We start from the raw sequence: 6,913 nt of genomic DNA, 5'->3' as shown, positions 1-6,913 counted from the left end.
AAAACCCAACATCTCCTAGAAGTCATAATGGTAACGTGCACACAACGTCAAATTCTAACATCATTAAACGTTGATATTTAGTTAGGTTTAGGTTGGGGCATTAACTAACCAAAATCCAACGTCAAGCCAACGTCTTAAGCCAACGTCATATTGATGTCAAATACTGGCATTTAGTCGTCAGGTATGGCGACCAAAACCCAACATCTCGTAGACGTCATATTGGTAACGTCCACACAACGTCCAACTCTAACATCATTAGACGTTGATCTTTTGTTAGTTTTAGTTTGTGGCATTAACTAACCAAAATCCAACGTAAAGCTAACGTCTTAAGCCAACGTCATATTGATGTCAAATACTGACATTTAGTCGTCAGGTATGGCGACCAAAACCTGACATTTAGTCATCAGGTATGGCAACCAAAACCCAACGTCTCCTAGATGTCATAATGGTAACATCCACACAACGTCAAACTGTAACATCATTAGACGTTGATCTTTTGTTAGTTTTAGGTTGTGGCATTAACTAACCAAAATCCAATGTCAAGCCAACGTCTTAAGCCAACGTCACATTGACGTCAAACACTGACATTTTGTGGTCTGGTATGGCAACCAAAATCCAACGTCTCCTAGACGTCATATTGGTAACGTCCACACAACGTCAAACTCTAACATCATTAGACATTGATCTTTTGTTAGTTTTAGGTTGTGGCATTAACTAACCAAAATCCAACGTCTTAAGCCAACGTCATATTGATGTCAAATACTGACATTTAGTCGTCAGGTATGGCAACCAAAACCCAACGTCTCGTAGACGTCATATTGGTAACGTCCACACAACGTCCAACTCTAACATCATTAGACGTTGATCTTTAGTCAGTTTCATGTTGTGGCATTAACTAAACAAATTCCAACGTTGAGGCAACGTCTTAAGCCAACATCATACTGATGTCAAATTCTGACATTTAGTCATGAGGTACACTGTAAAAAAAAAAAAATCTATTTTACGGAATATAACTGTACATATTTACAGTATTTTTCTGTTATTTTAAATTATAAGTAAAATTCTGTAAAACATCTATAAATTAAAAACTTGACTGTTATTTTAAGTAAGCTATTATATCTTTAATGACAAATTATAGTAGTTCTCATTTTTTTAACACAGGAAAATGGCTGTATTATTTATACTGTATTTTTTTCTGTATTCTTAAATTGCATATAATTTAAATGTAAAATTACACAAATAATCTGTAATATGTAGCTCATTATAATAAAGGTTTATGCCCATACTAGCTGTTTAGCATTTTTCTTTGTAATTTTAAAGTACATCATATTAGTTTTATATTTAGGTGTTTTTACATTTAACAATTCTGAACACAAATATAGCTGACTTACATCAAATAATGCATAGTCTGTTTTTAAAGAGTAAAGCTGCACTACTCTCCAGGTTCTAACTTTCAGGCCCCTGCCCACACACCAGTTGATCCAAATTACTTTGCAAAGGAAATTGTGAACAGAGAAAAGTACACATAATCTTTAAAAGCTCAAACTCTCCAAAAAAAAAAAATCCATTGACTTTCACAAACATGGCATACAGCCATTGTAAATTATTGGTATGTTATCTGATCAGAATGTGCATTTGTTATTTGTGTGAGAGAAAACCTATACCTACGGAGAAATTTGAAATTAGAAAAAAACAGAGCATGGAGAAAAGGGTCTGAAAGGACTGGAATGCATACCATAAAATTTTGAATCCTCGATTTGTCAAATGTGCATGTCTGCATTATGGAAAGACCATAATTTACCATAGTTTACATTTTCCCATACCATGAATGCTGTAACGGCATTACCACTCCAGTCAACAGTGTAATCTGTAGACAAATGTTGCAATTATGACAGTATTTGCAGTAAGTGTTACTGTGGACAAAGGAATAAACCTAAACCAACAGGTGGTGTAACACTGTCTGCAATACAGAAAATGCCACAGTTGTATGCACAGCTGCATTTAGGCATAAGAGTGGTTATACAGTTGAGACAAGGGATTTGCTAAAGTTCAAAAGGGTCATTATTGGTCATGTGAATGTAACTGTAATTTACGAGTATAGACAGACATGTACACACTGTCTGTACTCCTAAACCTAACCCTATTTTAACTCTAAAATCATAGGGAAATTATATGTGAATAGTGAATAGCACACATACACTTGTAAGCATAAGTGAAAACACCATTTTACCAATTAATTACATGTAACAGCCTAAAAAATAAAAATCAATATACATACATATTTTCTATCTTTTGTTTAAAACTAGTTTTTTCTACAGTTGCAATGTTATTTGATGTCTCTCATTGTTGCTTTGGTCGTGATTGGTTAATCTAAACGTCATCCAGGAATCTGGCCAATGACAACTGGGCACGCCTCCTACCGCTCAAATTTGAATTTACACACCAGTCCGTTGCTGCTCTGTTTATCTGCAGTCCTGCTCCGTTCAGTGCACTAGTAATGGCTTTTACATGGATTAGCACATATCTGACAGATGAATTCTTATTTTGACCGATTTTGAGTTATGCGGTGCAGATTGAGAACGAAAAAGCGTGAATATGAACACAGACACAATGGCTAATGGACACATATTGCAAACGGCAGAAGGTAAATACCATTTATAATTTTTCTACTGTTACTGTTAAAGTGATATGCTAATCGCGATGACATAATCTGTTACTGTTTTGATATTATGTTTTAGTAAAGATAAGGCTGTGTGTAATGATGATGTTGTGGCCATGATTTAAAGTGACTACTTTGTGTTTTTAAATATTTGTTTATATCGCGGAATGTAAATATATCCACGTAACATAGTGCTACAAGTTGTTGACGTTTTAATAGAGAAACATGCATGAATGACAGAATAAATAACGGGACATGTATGATGTTAATACAGAAGGCCGCCGTTTGCTGATCTTATTTTTAATAACAGTATGAAATAGTAAAAATAACTAACGTTATATTGTTATTTTATTGTAAAATAAAATGTCTCACTGTGGAACATGAAAAACTGGCATATACACTTGTTCAACAGAGAGGACATGAAACCACCATTCTTGGACTCTGAAGAATACTATGCAAACCATGCTTTTGGATCTACTGTTAAGTTTTTGTAATAAAGCTGGTGAGTAGGCTAAATTTCTGTAAGCCCATGTCTCTGTCAGTAAGTCAACAATATTGTTCTATTAAACCTGTTAATATTCATTTGTGTGTGTGTGTGTGTGTGTGTGTGTTTTCCCTCTCATGGTCCAGAGGTTTTGGGATTGAAAATCTTCTGCCACATGATCCGTAAAAGTGAGTATACATGTCATGCTAACATTAATTCTTTAAATGATCATGTGCTATTATATGTGCTGAAATGTGAACACAGCAAAGCAGGTAAACTCTGCACCAAGGCACCACTCTGATTCAAAGTTCATTCTTGAGTTTAGCTCACTCAACATGAAAACTCCCTCATCATTTTCTCACCCTCATGTCTTTTTTGATCTTCTTTTGTGTTCCACAGAAAAAAGTCAGTTATGCAGATTGGAAAAGACATGGGTGAGTAAATGATGACATATCCACCTTATTCTTCATATAAAAATGGGCCATTTGTAGATTTTATGGGTCTTGCTTCCGGTCTCTTTTACTTCCAAATATTTTTAGCTGTACAGAACTGCTCGTTTTGCTGCTTAATATTGCAAATTGGTGTGTCTTACCATGTTATTTTAGTGTATTAGCTTAATTATGAACACACTGGTTTGTAATGCAAACAGTTTTACCGTTTACAGCAGTTTGTTATTCTTGTCGTTGTTTCCCTATAGCGGCTAATGAACTGGAAGTCTCGCCCATAGGCTTTCCGTGTTTAGGAATAAGGTGGATAAGTATGATATCTTGAGTAATTGAATGATCTCCTCAAGTACATTTGTTAGACATTTCACCCCCTTGTGATAGAAAAACAGTGTAAACCGATTAATAATTATATTAGTTATAAATATACAGGTATTAGCATATTAGCAATTGATACAAATATAAATTCTTTTAATTTTTTGCTGTACTAATTGGCATTTTTCTGGGTACAACATTTATTTACTTTATGATACATCTGAGAAAAGTTGTTCATTGTTGTGAATACTAATTTCTTTATAACTACCATCTCAAAGTAGAGTACACACACAGCAGTGAGTAAAGAACACACACCCAGAGCAGTAGTCAGCCATTTTTATTGTGCGGCCCATGTGGGTAACGTGCCTTGCTCAAGGGCACCTCAGGCCCCGTTTACACTAGTGCGTTTTTTAAAAGAGCGCTGTTCATTCGCTCATCTACATTTCCTGCCAGTATTGAGACTCGAACCCATGACCTTCAGGTTACAAGTCTGACTCTCTAACCATTAGGTCACAACTAGATCATCAAATTAGCCAGAATGTCTCATAATGTCAAATGTTGTTTATAGAAAAGGTACACAAATGAAGTCCTTTTCAATAAATCTCTTTTTTTTTTTTTTTTTTTTAACCCCCAGATGCAGCAAGGATCCAGCTGATTACTTCAGATTTGGTGGACTGCTCTTTATCTGCTGTGACTGTCACTTCTGGTGCAGAATCATGGACCTTTATTTGTATGTTTTGATTTGACTTATTACACTTGTGTAGCTAGTATTCAGGATTAAAATACAATGTAATTTTTGTCCACATATATTATCAGAGCTATATGGAATCCAATAGGGTCAGTCAAATATTGAGAAAAAACACTATAAACCTGACTGGGAAAATACAAGCTAAAATACAGTTGCCTCCACAATCTTTTTCAAAGAAAAAATCATGATACTATAACCCTAACTTGTAAGATAAAAATGTAATTTTTAGTTTTTCAATTGCTCCTCAAGAATTCCTCCTCAGGAATTTGTTTATATATATTTACATCTAAATAATGAAACAGTTTTAAGCATGGAATACACTACACGACTTCTGAACAGATTTTTAAAACAGATTTTTGACTTTGTAAATAATGACAAAGGAAAGCTGGGCATCATATCCTTAAGCCTGGAATACACTACACGATTTTTGCCCTGATTTTTCGCCAATTTACAGTCAGGAGAAGTTGACGCTAGTTGCCGAAAGTCAGAGCCAGTCTGCAGATTTGAGATGACAGATTCCATAGAAAATTGCATAGTTTATGATAGTCACAGACTCCGGGTTTTTAAGCTTCAGACTCTGATTCTATCGGAGGATATCAAAAATTTTATATTTTCAGCCGATTTTACAATGCATATTGTTTTCATTTGTCATGCGTCTCCTAGCAACAAGGCTCATGTTTCTGAGTGAGTTTTTTGTGATCGGAACAACTTTAAAGTCTGGTAGTGTATGATCCTCAGTCATGTAGTGTATGATGCAGTTTTCCTTTGTCGCTATTTACAAAGTCAGTATATGTATGATGCCTAGTGTTTTAAAAATCTGTTCAGATTTTAAAAGTCATTTAGTGTATTCCAGCCTTTAGAATTAACAGTCATTTGAAACAGTGGCAATCTTGTAGATGTTTTGTATTTCTTCTTTTGAGAATATTTAATTCAACTTCTGATCAAACTGTTCTGTTAATTGGTACAGTATTGTAAATGTTGAAATGTATTTCCTTTCAAATTTGTACTTTTTTTTTCTTCAAAAACTGAATGATTACATTTTAAGTTTTGTACAGTATATGTGCAGACTTTGTATTTTGTCTTTCAAAATAAAACTTTTAATTTACAATCTTGAGCATGCTTTATCACTTTCATTTTTTTGTTTGTTTTTTAATAACCTGTAAAATAACAAGTGTTTCTGCAGAACTTTTGGGCTAGTGCTTTCAGCACTTTATTGAATGCGTTTGATCATAATAATCTAGGAAAAATCTGTAAAATGATAGTGTTCCTCTGTACAGTGTTTAGTGATGTCACTTTATTGAATTTGTCAGTAATAATCTAAGACAAATCCATAAAATAACAGTTTTGCACTGTAAAAAAAAAAAAGAAAGAGTCCAATGACTGGCAGTAGCGGCTGCCTGTAACATGGCTGACGAGATGTGAGACGTGCGGATCCATGTGCAAGATTTTATTTAAAGGCATGGTCATAAATACAGGCAGGGTCGAAACAATGGCAAACAGGTATGGCAGGGACAAGACAAAGAGTAATCCTAGGGCAAGCGAAGGTCGACGATCGGCAACCAGTATCCAGAGGGGCTAGGCAGAGAGATAATCCAGGTAAAACGGGCTAGAGTCCAATAGGGGTGCAAACAGTGTCCAAACGGCAAGGCAAGGGTTAATCCAGGGAACACGGGCTAGAAACAAACACGGGAAAAACAGGCAGGGCAAAACTAGGAAAACTAACAGGGGCTCAGTAGAGTAGCTACGGCTATGAGAGCGGTAAACGCATACAATACTTAGCCGAGAGGCAGAGAAAGTCCAAGGCTTATAAAGCGTGTGTGATCAGTATGTGCGTGGGATCAGGTGTGCGTGTGATTAGTGCAATGAGTGATTGGTGACAGCTGTGATCAGTGTTGGATGATGGGAAATGAAGTCCAGTGTTATGTATGGTGTGAAGTCCATGTGGTGAGCGAGTGACCTCTGGTGGAGGGTGAATGGAAGTGCCGACTGGATTCGTGACACTGCCAAACAAAAACCATAAAACTGAAGTAAATTTTTTTTTAAAAATGGGACAAACCACGCTCATATAATGGTGGAATACCATTCATAGGCCTTAAATACGGGACGATTCTATGTTAATGTCAAGCCCTGTTTGCAAATATGTGCTAATATTGCCAACTTCTTGGAAAATTATGGCAGACTGCTGATATTACTGAACTCATAGTGTGAAATATCCCAAAACATTGCTTTTGGCAGTGATGGGCAGTAGTGTCGCTACAAGTAGT

The 6,913-nt window shown here is 35.7% G+C and overlaps 1 long non-coding RNA gene across 2 annotated transcripts; it reads left to right on the top strand.

Annotated features, from left to right (window-relative positions):
• The first annotated feature begins 2,376 nt into the window (after positions 1–2,376).
• Positions 2,377–5,399, top strand: LOC131522217 (uncharacterized). 2 transcript variants are annotated; one of them, XR_009266472.1, is made up of 5 exons: positions 2,377–2,644; positions 3,072–3,161; positions 3,290–3,331; positions 3,543–3,577; positions 4,536–5,399. It is a non-coding gene; the product is annotated as an uncharacterized LOC131522217 (long non-coding RNA). The 2 variants fall into 2 exon arrangements; XR_009266471.1 differs by having other exon boundaries at positions 3,290–3,577.
• Positions 5,400–6,913: the final 1,514 nt, after the last annotated feature.

Source organism: Onychostoma macrolepis, chromosome 16 (assembly GCF_012432095.1).
Source record: "Onychostoma macrolepis isolate SWU-2019 chromosome 16, ASM1243209v1, whole genome shotgun sequence".
NCBI classification, from domain to species: domain Eukaryota; kingdom Metazoa; phylum Chordata; class Actinopteri; order Cypriniformes; family Cyprinidae; genus Onychostoma; species Onychostoma macrolepis.
This window is presented reverse-complemented; position numbering and strand designations above follow the sequence as displayed.